The sequence below is a fragment of the Schistocerca piceifrons genome, chromosome 11 (assembly GCF_021461385.2).
Source record: "Schistocerca piceifrons isolate TAMUIC-IGC-003096 chromosome 11, iqSchPice1.1, whole genome shotgun sequence".
NCBI lineage: Eukaryota > Metazoa > Arthropoda > Insecta > Orthoptera > Acrididae > Schistocerca > Schistocerca piceifrons.
In genome coordinates this window covers 59,923,728-59,937,387 of record NC_060148.1, presented here as the reverse complement: position 1 = coordinate 59,937,387, position 13,660 = coordinate 59,923,728, and the positions used below count along the sequence as shown (strand labels likewise).

Genomic DNA, 13,660 nt, shown 5'->3' with positions numbered 1-13,660 from the left:
TATTAAGGGAGATGGGATTTAAATACAGAAAGAGCAACGACGGAAGAAAATTGCTCTTAGAGAAAAGTGACATTGTAGCGGTAAGGACTGGGTTCTTGAGAGAAATGCATGAGATAAAACCAGTTGGAAAAGCACGTACTTATTATCTCGCTGAAACATACGTTCACCAGAACCATTCAAGACCAATGTGCTGGAAGACAAGTGACGATGTTGGTGTCCTGAAGGTTCCTGTGGGAAAAGGGAGACGCCTTATTGTGCTTCACGCTGGTTCCGCAGGGACAGGCCTCATACCAGAGAGTAAATTAATATTTAAAGCATCGGAGTCGAAGGAATCAGATGACCATCACTCTGAAATGACCTATGCTGTCTTCAAGCGGTGGTTTGCGCAACAGCTACTTCTGTACATGGCAGAGAATTCTGTTATTGTCATGGACAATGCAAGCGTTGTACAAGTGAATAAGGCTCCTACTTCAAATACATACTTCAAATGCATACAAGTCTAAATACCGCAGTTACAAAATAGATGAACTGGCGAGACAGCATGGCCACCGAGTAATGAGGTTACCGCCATATCACTGCCACTGCAATCCTATTGAGCAGGTATGGGCGCAAGTTAAAGCCCAAATCTCAGAAAGAAATAGCACGTTCCGAATTGCTGACGTGGAAAGACTCACACATGAAGCAGTGGACAACGGAAGCATATCTTCATGGGCAAACTGCGTCAGACATTCGGAAACATTACAGGAAGAAGATTTTAAAAAAGAAATCGCTAGAGACTCGGTGATGGAGCCTGTCATAATTAATCTTCACGATTCGGATTCGTCTTTATCAGACAGCGAGGATGAAGACGATGTTTTGGGATACCTGTGACAGTACTGCATTGGTGCAGTAAGCATTTAAACATATATTGTTAATCATAAGCCTATATTATATAACTTGAGTCTAGGTTTGCCTGGCTGGTAAAGTAATTATAAAAATATTTTAGTTTCTTAGGCAATTTCGTCATGGACTTTGTTTAAAGCTTGTCTTCAGTGATTACACTTGTCGATTTTCTAACTGAATTATCCGTTAAAATGTGTAAAATTTCGTTTGTATTTATGCTGGTCGGACGGCTGTCTTCATTTCTGAATAAGTAATTGTTCTCGCTTTCCGAAAATTAGTCTTAACAAACAGTACTTGGAAACCTGTTTTATATTATGTATGACAGTAACTATGTACAATAGACACAATACCAACAACTATAAATTATTTTATGTAAGTGAGGTGTCTATAAACAGAAAGTGCCTTTGGTTCTTTTAATAATAACGATTTTTAATGTATGACAGGTTCTTTTTATATTTTCTGAAATATGATTCTTTCAACTATGTGCCAAAAAGTGCTCTACATATAGACGTTTCTTTAGATCACTTAAAAAAATGGCCTGTAAACATTTCACATGTGCGAGTATTGCCTCTGCAATCCAAATAAATAATTTTGACTACAGATGGTAAGTCAATACAGGGTGAACGTATTCTCTGGGTTCGAAAGGGAGACAGAAATACCCCTGTATGTGCCGCGATTTTTCCCGATACTCACACGTATTGCAAAACATTTATGTGTATTATAAAAATCGTTTCAGTATCATTAGGTATACATTTTTTCGCGAGGTTTCTTCTACTTTTCAAATTTTATTTTTCAAGGCAGCACAAGAAGATTGTATTTTTTGAGTTACAGTAGGAAAGAAAAATAAATGTGCAGCAGTTTTTCCAGTTACTCAACACGGTATTCTCGTGTTGATCGACAGACACAATAAACAATGCAAGTCTGTGTATTCTTCTTGCCAATGTTCATAGCTTTTTTATTTTTACACATTTTATACCACTCCATATTATAAAGGCAGACGATTCGATGTCAACGCCTTTCTCACAAAGGCGTATACGGTAGTTATTACTGTATTTGTCACCTTTCCTGCATGCGCGCGTACTGCAACGCGCGGCGCCAGTAGCCAACAGTCGAATGGAGCGGTAACGCATAGTGTGGCTAGACTGCCTTGGCTGGCAGCTGGCTCCCCCCACCACTAACTGCTGGCTGCGCAGAACTCCCCCCACCACCCGTCACGATACGTGACGCCCCCTCTATATCCCTCTGCACCCTACCACTGCTATTTCTGCGATATATCACTAGGGTGACCAGATGCAATTGTTTAAAAAGGAGGACAAACAGCTTCAAAAAGCAGGACAAAGGAAGAAAAAAGAGGACACATCAAACGGGTCAACTGCAGATGAGGACACCACCCGTCAGCTTTGTACAAGTCACGTGACTGCCGGGAATTACCGGTAAAACTAGTAATTGATTGTTACTGATGGTCAGGTGGTGATTAACTGAGCCATATAAATAAATTAAAAACATTGATTGTGGTGATCGCGTGGCGTCAATTGTTTTGTTATGTCAACCTCATGGAATTGTTTAAAAAGCGAAAAACGTAAGACCATTCACCTCCCTTCATTCGACGCACCGCTACCAACATATGCAATTCAAGCAGCAGCTGACGTCATGTTAACTGCACTTTAACCTTCCGAATACAAATAAATTGAATGACTATGAAACAATGAAATAAAACCAAGACAGATAATCTGTCGAGTTATTTCTTACCTTTATTGAGCACTCACTAAAACGTATGTTCCAGCTCCACATATCTTACATTCCGCTTGAAATTCATTTCTCCCTTTCTTGGAAGCCGGATATTTGCAGGAAAGCACATCAGAAAATATACACTTTCTTTTAGTCATAGCCCAATATTTTACGTAACTCACTCGGTTAAAAATTTCACTCACAAATCACAGGTGCGCTACAGGACGCCAAGCCAACACAAAGCAGGTTAGTATGAGCAGTTGCCAGTGGGCTCATTCACATGCGCAGAACTGAATTCGCATATGAGCAGTGCCTTCCTCCCACTTCTGGCTACTTCAAGCGTGGCTGTTTGCTGTACGAGCTGTAGCAGCAAGTAGCCAGATGCCACCCGGAAAAATTTTTCTGGCGCGTCCAAGCTGCCAGATTCGCGCATGCGCAGAGCAAGATGAGTTATAGTGGGGGGGGGGGGGGGGGGATCCTTCCACACGTGACCCATGTATATGGTTCAAATGGCTCTGAGCACTATCGGACTTAACTTCTGAGGTCATCAGTCCCCTAGAACTTAGAACTACTTAAACCTAACTAACCTAAGGACATCACACACATCCATGCCCGAGGCAGGATTCGAACCTGCGACCATAGCGGTCGCGCGGTTCTAAATTGTAGCGCTCGGCCACTCTGGCCGGCCCGTGTATATGTTTCATGTCTTCGAAATATTGCTCCTCTCTTCATTTATAGCTCCCATATCAAATGAAATCAAATTAGATTTCTGTGGCCGGGCGCCTTCAAGTGAATTAATATACATTATCATAAACATGAAAGACCAAAATAAGTTAGTAGTTTCAATTTTATGACACTGTAAGATCTCTTAATGCTGTATACATACGAACATACGTAAACACTGACTTGAAGCTGACTAAGTAGGCAAATTTGGCCAATAGTTCGAACTAAATATTTTGTTTCAAATATAATGACAGCTGTAGCCAAATTTTACAAATCTGACTTCTGTGAAAGTGTTTTTCGATCACAAGGCATTTGTCTAGTACTTCCTCTAGGCCTGAAGTTATTTCTTAAATTTGTGTTTACGTCTTAAATTTATAGAATGCCATTATCATTTTAACTCCGCACATGGCTTCATATTTAATCCTAGAGTAGAACATAAACTGTCAGTTGTACAGTTTCTTTGCCTCACAGACAACCATGTTAATTTTTTACACATTTTTAAATAGTCATGAAATTTATTGTCCTTTATTCCGGTGTAAGTTACACAAGAAACTGTTCCTTTTTTTTTCAAGGAATTTGTATTCCATCCTACGAGCTTTTTGCAGTGCTGTGTAGATGTAAACGTAGAAATGCTACATAACAACATTGCAGAGTGCGAATTAAAAAAAAAAATCTGTCAAAGTCACCCCAGAGCGAAATGTTATGGTACTTCGCGCTAATTTTGAAATGATATTTTGCAAGAACTGCTTCCTTATTTGCATTCTTTATCTGGTGGGATATGATAAAACAATTGCTGTAAGTACACCTCTGTATGTCCTCTCAACAACATGCTCCAGGGCTGCACATGGTCACGTGATGCCCCATCACGCACAAAATTCCACCAGAAATGCGACGAAAAGCGTATGAGCAGAGCAAGCACCAAACACGGGCTGCCTACGTCATCGTAGCTACGCATGCGCAGTACAGCCTGTTGTCTGGAGCTGTCTGGAAACTGTCAAACGGACCTAGCGAAGATACGAAACGAAAATTTTAAATAATCGATATATGCATTCGCTTATAGATCGATCAACGATAACATCGACGATCCTGGTGCCACCTACTAACGCCGCCTTTGTGCATGTTTATCACGAAGGCTCTGCCAATAGTTAAAGTATTAAAGAAAAGAGCAATAGAACGGGACGAATTGTAAATTTAACTGTATTACGCTCAACTTTGCGAAAAAGCCGGACACTGTAAAAATCCGCCCGGACAAAGAGCTAAAAAGGAGGACATGTCCGGATTAATCCGGACTTCTGGTCACCCTACTTATCACCATATGAAAAAGTTACACTTGTCCACAAAGAAAATTGCATCTCAACAAAACTGTCATTAGTAAGTATGTTTTACATTTGTTCCTCCGCTGGATTTAATTTTGTTTTAAAGAAGCAGTTGTGAAAACATTAATAGTGTGATTAACATGAAAGAAGCCATACAGTATTGTTATGTTCACAGGTACCTGAACTACATTTCAGTTGCTCAGTATAGCAAGAATTCAAAATATCATTGTCAACAATCTGAAGAAATTGCCACTGCGTCTTTTGACTGTCTTCATCAGACAAGAGGTTATTTTCTAAGTCTTTCGATGAACTTAATTACGTAAGTGTGGGATCCTTACCAGGTGGGATTGACGGAGGACATCGAAAGGGTGCAAAAAAGGGCAGTTCGTTTTGTAGTGTCACGTAATAGGGGAGAGAGTGTGGCAGATATGATACGCGAGTTGGGATGGAAGTCATTAAAGCAAAGACGTTCTTCATCGCGGCGAGATCTAGTTACGAAATTTCAGTCACGAACTTTCTCTTCCGAATGCGAAAGTATTTTGTTGAACCTAACCTACATAGGTAGGAATGATCGTCAAAATAAAATAAGAGAAATCAGAGCTCGAACAGAAAGGTTTAGGTGTTCGTTTTTCCCGCGCGCTGTTCGGGAGTGGAATGGTAGAGAGATAGTATGATTGTGGTTCGATGAACCCTCTGCCAAACGCTTAAATGTGAATTGCAGAGTAATCATGGAGCTGTAGATGAAGTGAGATCCTTCTTGCATCTGTGAAATTTCCCCCATTGAGTGGCTTTCATTACAGGAAATATTAGCAATACTACTCTGCCAATTACATTGTTTGTAATTAGTGACAGCAAAAATGTTTAATAATCCATGTGATTTTGCAGAGTTCTGACTCCGATTACTGGTTGCTGCACGTATCTATCCACATCAAGGCTCTTGAGAGAGAACCGTGAAGATTCAAGACAAATCTTAGAGGATTTTAAGTTTAAAAGTACCACAATTATGAAATAAGTGTGCAGAATGAGTGCTGTTGTGCTTTATTTACATAATGCATTTTCCCCAATGGTTAACATGTATTAATCCTGTCTCATTTATATTTGTTAAAATGTTTTTCTTAGCCTGTGTATTGTGTTACACATACAGTATCTCCTTTTGTCATTCTGCACGACACATTTATGTTTAATGACTACTAAACACGTGCAGTACAAAACATATTTACTCATTCAGAATGTTAAAAATGTATGACTTATTTTGTAATTATATAATGCATGTAAAATGACGACATCAGTTGCATGAAAAATGCTTTAAGATGGATCAATAAATAAACTGAACTGTGTTTAATTGAAGTTGTTATGCAATTTTAAAGGAATGATAAATAAATGTTAAATACAGTGAGTGATTTATGAAAATATCATTTTCCCCATGTTAAGCCGCCCTATACTCGAAAATTTTCCGCCATTTAATTATTGGTAAAAACTTGTTGGAGAGTGACATGCCTCCCCCCCCCCCCCCCCTTTCGCCATGATCTTGGTGTGGTGACGCTGACCTGTAATTTAGCCCGAGGACTAGAGTATATGTTTTGAGGCTGTTGATATGAAAGTGGGAAGTACAGATCTTCCAGTTAAATCAGGAATAGTTTAAGTGCAGTACTTGAAGTTAACACAGAAAAAGCTTACTTCTGTAGGTGGTTGTAGTGTCAGCACAAAGTTCTTGTGTGTGCAGTTGTCATGTAGAAGACAAGATGTAAAATTTTTCTCCAGAGTCCTGAACTGTGTCGGAACAAAAGTGAGGCATTCACATGACTCAATAATATTGTTTTCATTTCATCACACTTATACAGATGTCTGAGTTCTGCTATGTTAACATTGCGAAGTCATGTAGGCTTGTGGAGTGTTAACCACAACTGTCATATCGGAAGCATTTTTTAGGTTACTTGTCTCTATTTTCAGGAGAAAAAGGCAATAATGCTTCTTACTGATATAATATATTCAGAGTCACAACTGTGTTTGACCAACCATAACAGGTACTGAATGTGCATGCCGTCATATAATATGCACACGTAGTACATCTATCTCGTGAGGCATAAGATACTTATAACGAAGTACGAACGTCGGTCAACAATGACACAAAGCAAAGAATATTAACTGCGCACTTTAGTTGCTACTTGCGATTTGTCACAGAAATCACAGTTGGACTCGATAGCGAATCACAGAGAAAGAGCGTAGTACGAACTTTGGCCAACAGATGGCACTGCTAACTGCGCTTTTCAGTTGCTACTTGCAACTTCTAACCGCGACTTGTTGCTGAAACCGCAGTTAATTCTATAGCATGACAACAGGTTTACGGAAAGCAGTACGAAATTCGGCCAATAGACGCCACACGGCATTGAATGCTGCTTGCGACTGAAATCGCAGTTAGAGTCTGTAAAGTTGTAATGATATCTGTGACTTCTCAATCAATGTGATTTCTAACAGATACGCGATTTCCTGCTCACAACTACTCGGATGGAATCGTGTCCCAAAGTTTTCTAATTTTAGCATGAACTTGACGAAGAATTAAGTCACCGTTTATTTAATCGTCCTTTGGTTCATAAAAAAACAAATGCAGTAAAAACTTACATCCTCTCCTCTTGTATCGGCATTTTAAGACGCCGGAATTGCGGCCATAAAAATACAGCTACTTCGTGCAGTACATGTGGTACAAACTTTCCACGCATCAGACAGAGATAAAGATTTATAATTGAGATTGCTCATTGTCGCCCTTTCGCTGCTCCTGGGTGAACATTGCTTCACAACTCTAATGGATGACAACAAAAAATACTGAGCTGTTGGTGCTCTTTCAACTTCAATTTTTGTGTGTTTCTTCTTTGAGGTAAAAAGGCTATTCAGGAATAGTTTGTTGCTCCGACGATGACATAATTAAATGGTGTTTAGAGCGAATTTCAAAAATACGATTTATCTGCAAAAAAACAACAAATTAATTCCGGTCGTGAATATTTATTAACAGTATTGAATCCAGCAATGGGATATGTGTTAATACTGGTACCTGTTCAAAGTTGCGCAGAAAGAAAACAACATAAATAACGTCGACGTCCGTCGCTTTTCTAAGACTTGTTGTAAGGTAATTTCAAGTTGGTTTCCCACTCCGAAATGTTTGAAAAGCATAACGATTTGTTTACACTTATTAATAAGCTGTAAATTATCTGAAGCTGTCTATTATTTTCCGACATGTGCCTTTATTACTTTCAAAACTGAGAAGTTTTGAGTTTTATCTGCAGTGTTCACAGACAAACAAATCAGTGTGTTCCAGAGCATTTCCAGACATTCTTGCTGCACTCTCAATAGGGTTCCATGAAATTTATTGTTTTAGGTCACTGGTCCTACACATCTTTCTGAGCCTTCTTCAGATCAATCTGCCTTAATATTTCGTATATCTTGTCAATGCACAGTGCACGTTCATACTATCATCGAGAAAACACGCGGAGATAATTTGCTACAAAACTGTGAATCGGGTGTTCAAATTTGGATTCAGGCTCTCCAATGCAGGTACTGAAGATTGAATACTCTTCTAGCTTGAGGTGGAACTTCTGTCAATGAGTCTTTAAGCATTTATCGGAGTATCTTGCAACAGCAAGACCAGCCAATACTGCAATCGTATTCCCAGCCTCACCCATAAAGATTTAGATCTGCCAGCTTCAGAGTAAATGTGGTGTTCAGAATAAAATTAAGAAAATGCGCAGAGCAAAACAGTCGCTTTACTTTCCCGGGAGACAATGCTTTTACCATGCTGATACCACCATCTCGTCACGAATGTTACAGTTCCGAAGATTTCGGATATTAGCCCTATTTCTCCACTTTCCTGAAGTATTTCCTTGCCAATAGTTCCTGCTGTCACAGATTCACGAGAGAATTTTCTGTAGAATAGAACACTGTTTAGAAGATTATAATTATGGTCTATGTAATGATCAGTTAAGAGTCAAGTAATGATTGATTGTGGAATTCTCAGTCCAAAAGTCGGTTTTATCAATGACGTGTTCAAAACTTCTAGCACTACCTCGCTTTTAGCATCCTTTGCTTGTGATGCAACAGCACATAAAATTGTTGTAGCATTGCATTGTAACCCAGATGGATGTATATACCCATTCCTTGCCCCAAACTCTATGCATACTTGCGCTAGATCCATAAAATATGGATCTGTGAATCTGACGAATGACCAAATGTCATATGCACTAATACTAAAACACACATTCCTACATCTAGTCTGGGTTTTGGGAGTAACTTTCGTTGCACCTGAGTCCATATGCATGTTTGCACTGACACACAGATGTTCTGATGGATAGGAGGGGCTTGTACCTTTTCTGTTGTACAGAATCTGTAAACTGTTTGTGCTCCTTTGGAACATGTCTCCAAATTTTTCCATCTCATCTTGTTAAGTGCCTACCTCTTTTGGCATGCATCATCCAGTCACCTGATAACATTTTTTGCTAGTCATTTTGTACCTCTAGTTCTTCTGTAACTTTCTTTTTGGATTGTCCTGCAACATCATTCTGCTGTTGTTGACTCATCTCTTCACAAAATGGAGCATATATGAACTAATGTTAACGGTGCTGACTAGATGATGAGGATTGTGATGATGTTTGGATTGTGGGGCGCTCAACTGTGCAGTTAGCAGCGTCCGTACAAATTCCCAACGTTTTTTCAGACCAATCTTGCCACTTACATGAATGATGAGGACAACACAAACACACAGTCATCTCGAGGCAGGTGAAAATCCCTGACCGCCTCCGCCCCCCCCCCCCCCCCAGCGGGAATCGTACCCGGGACCCCTCGCCAGGGAAGCGAGAAGGCGACACCAGCTGCTGACTAGAGAGAGGAAGCAAGCATAAGCTGTAGTGGCAAGTGTATTGCATAATGCTTGCACATACTGCAAATTCACAGTCAATGCGCAAGTGAAGGCAAGTGCATGGCATCCATGTGGTGGTAGACAAGCACACAAATTACTCGTGGCTGTCAATATTTGCTCACACGGCTCTGTTATCAGGCAAGATGGCATTGGTCACCTCCCTCAAGTTCTGCCAATGTCTGTGAAGCATTTTAACATCTACCGTGTACCTACAGGAGTTGTGAGATGCTCAGAATGGGAAACAGTCTAAGAAAAGTGTCAAATGTTGCTTGAATTTACCCCAAAAGTGTCAAATTTCCAGGAAGAAAAACAAAATCCTTTTGTAAGCATGGCAAAAGGAATGAGAAAACCATTTCTGCTCGAATTATAGGCTTAAAATCGTGTTAGTGAAGAAGATGATTGTCTCTAGTGCCACAATTTTTCAGAATAAGCATATATTAGATGCACTTAATGGTAGAAATGGGCCCACAGTTCATGTGCAGGAGTTGATACAGATAACGAGGATGCCGCACACATTTGTACATTATGTGAATAGAACTGTTTGTTGAATTTACATTTTCTTGTAGGGTTATTTGATATTTAATTAACAAAAGAAAAGGTACCCTGTTGTACCTCACATGTGGGGCAGATGGAACAAAAGACACTCTTGTTATAATCAGTTGATTTCAAGAGCTGCAAGGGTTGTATGTCCATTCAGGGCATATTTTGTACTTCGTAACAATGTAATAAATGCATATATGTAACAGAAATAAGGCTTTTAGATTATTTGATGACAATCTGGTCCAAACATTACATACGAAAATAATAATATTTCTGGATTACAAAATATAACTCTTCGTGCTTTAAACAGGTACTTCAATTAAATCGCATCTACTTACATCATAGGCCAATTATTTGTAGATGAACATAACAGTCAAAAAGAAATCCATGTTAAACAGCAGCAGGCATGGTGAAAATTGGTTTGGAGCATGCAAAACAGGACTTCATTGATAAATTAAGCAGATATGCTATAATTGAAAAAGACCTTACACAATAAAACTTGTTTAACGTAACACAGGCAAAAAATAATATAATACACACTGCAAATCACATGCTGGGTCAACTTTAAAGTCATAGTTGTGGCCTTTTTGGCTTGTTGCAAAAAGTCTTGACAAAATGCTTTGTCATAACAGGAACCAGAATTCCTGGTCTTCAACACAGAAATAGACCAGAGATTCAATGGATATGGATGATCTGAACTCACTTCTATTTTTCCTCACAAGGCTGAAAACACATTCACATTCTGTGATGCTAAGGGGCATGGTGAGAATAGAGAGCACTACTCTATAAATTCAGTAATACTTAAGAAGTCCATTGCCTCCATGAATCTGTACCCAGTTGGAATCACTTTCAGCATCTTGATTTGCAGCCAAAGTGCCATATAACTCAAGAACTGTAAACTGCCTGTGAAGTTCATTCACTGCCTCATCTGTAGTTTCATTGTCCTCCTTGCATAACATGATAGGAAACTTTTCCAACAAAAAATAAATGGAAGAAAAATGCCCATCTTCAATTTTGTCTACCCCCGTGCTGGATCCCAACAGCCTTGTATCACTAGCAGTTGAGATGACAGGCATCTTATGGCTGTAAAGGATCGTGCAGCCACGTCTCGATCCCTGAGTCAACAGATGGGGACGTTTGCAAGACAACAACCATCTGCACAAACAGTTTGATGACATTTGCAGCAGCACGGACTATCAGCGCGGAGAGCACGGCTGCGGTTACCCTTGATGCTGCATTACAGACAGGAGCGCCTGCAATAGTGTACTCGACGACGAACCTGGGTGCACAAATGGCAAGTCATTTTTTCGGATAAATCCAGGTTCTGTTTACAGCATCATGATGGTCGCATCCGTGTTTGGCAGCATCGGGGTGAACGCAAATTGGAAGCGTGTATTTGTCATCGCCATACTGGCATATCAACCGACGTGACGGTACGGGGTGCCATCGGTTACACATCTCGGTCACCTCTCGTTCGCATTGACGGCACTTTGAACAGTGGACGTTACATTTCAGATGTGTTACGACCTGTGGCTCTACCCTCCATTCGATCCCTGCAATACCCTACATTTCAGCAGGATAATGAACGACCGCATGTTGCAGGTCCTGTACGGGCCTTTCTGGATACAGAAAATGTTCGACTGCTGCCCTGGCCAGCACATTCTCCAGATGTCTCACCAATTGAAAACGTCTGGTCAATGGTGGCCGAGCAACTGGCTCGTCACAATACGCCAGTCACTACTCTTGATGAATTGTGGTATCGTGTTGAAGCTCTGTTTGACTCAATGCCCAGGCGTATCAAGGCCATTATTATGGCCAGAGGTTGTTGTTCTGGGTACGGATTTCTCAGCATCTAGGCACCCAAATTGCGTGAAAATGTAATTACATGTCAGTTCTACTATAATATATCTGTACAAAGAATACCCGTTTATCATCTGCACTTCTTCTTGGTGTAGCAATTTTAATGGCCAGTAGTGTATAATTCAGCTGATATAGATTACCAGGAGAGCTAGCCTCCCTCATTGGTTTGGAGGACTGGGTGTGATTACTCCCAGGCAGTACGCCCTTCCCACTGGGTGGAGGAGAAGAGGATTTCGAGGGTTCCGTCTCGGCCCCACGAGCTGCTAGGGAAATGAGGGTCGACTCGGACAGAGCCCCGCATGCCTGAGTAAGCCTTATACAAGGAGAGGAGGAGGAGATTAGTGTTTAACGTCCCGTCGACAACGAGGTCATTAGAGACGGAGCGGGTGAGGGAAGGATGGGGAAGGAAATCGGCCGTGCCCTTTCAAAGGAACCATCCCGGCATTTGCCTGAAGCGATTTAGGGTAATCACGGAAAACCTAAATAAGGATGGCCGGAGACGGGATTGAACCGTCGTCCTCCCGAATGCGAGTCCAGTGTGCTAACCACTGCGCCACCTCGCTCGGCCTTGTACAACTGAGGTGCAGCAAGTTCTCCAGAGCTTGCCTGTAAATGACTGTTCCACCTCAACAGCCGTGCAATCACTGCACAGCTCACCTCGAGGTTGAGGGATTTTTATAGAGGATTTTACCATCCTCGCGATCTGGGTGGCCGAGCCGAGATCCCCGTTCCCTGCGACACACGACGTTCCACTGTCCCGCCGTACAGTGGTCGCCGAAGCACGCGCAGAGCTTACGGTAACGGGAGTCCGGTGGCAGTTACCGGTCCCCGACTCGGACACCCCAGGGTCGGCGAGACAGTACTCGGCAAACAAATGCGGAGCCCCTGAGGACGTACGGAGACTCGGCAGCGAACGAGAGTACGGTGTGAAACTTCCTGGCAGATTAAAACTGTGGTGCACACTCCTCTACAGAGTGAAAATCTCATTCTGGAAACATTCTCCAGGCTGTGGCTAGCCATGTCTCCGCAGTATCCTTTCTTTCAGGAGTGCTAGTTCTGCAAGTTTCGCAGGAGAACTTCTGTAAAGTTTGGAAGGTAGGAGACGAGATACTGGCAGAAGTAAAGCTGTGAGGACCGGGCGTGAGTCGTGCTTCGGTAGCTCAGATGGAGTTCGAGTCTCGGTCGGGCACACAGTTTTAATCTGCCAGGAAGTTTCATATCAGCGCACACTCTGCTGCAGAGTGAAAATCTCATTCGAGAGTACGGTGTGTCATTGGGAAAGGTATCTCACCATTGCAATACGGTCGTGCAATCGCACGTGCCAGGTGTCCGCACACGGCCGTGACTCTTGCAACAACTTGAGCACGTACATAGCCACAAAAATGGAAAAAAACTTCTCCTTCTGCACGACTGTGCGAGACATCACACGTCTGCATGCCCGAGAAGAGCTCACAAAATTACACTGGACTGTTCTTCCTCAGCCAGTCCATATCTTGCACCTTCCAAAGTCCGTCTGTTTGGCCCTACGGAGGATGCACCCCGTGGGGAGCAGTACACGGGTGATGGGGAAGTTGCAAGACGTCGACCGGTAGAGTGGTACCGTGCAGGTATACGGGCCGTTCCGGTAAGGTGGCGTACGGCCGTCGATTCAGTGGGGATTAAGTTGAAAAATAGGGTTTTGTAGCCAAAGGAGTGGGGAGTAATATAA

At 41.7% G+C, this 13,660-nt stretch overlaps 1 non-coding gene across 1 annotated transcript; it reads right to left on the bottom strand.

Moving 5' to 3' along the window:
- Positions 1-12,442: 12,442 nt before the first annotated feature.
- Trnaa-cgc lies at positions 12,443-12,520 on the bottom strand. Its single transcript has one exon. It is a non-coding gene; the product is annotated as a tRNA-Ala (tRNA).
- Positions 12,521-13,660: the final 1,140 nt, after the last annotated feature.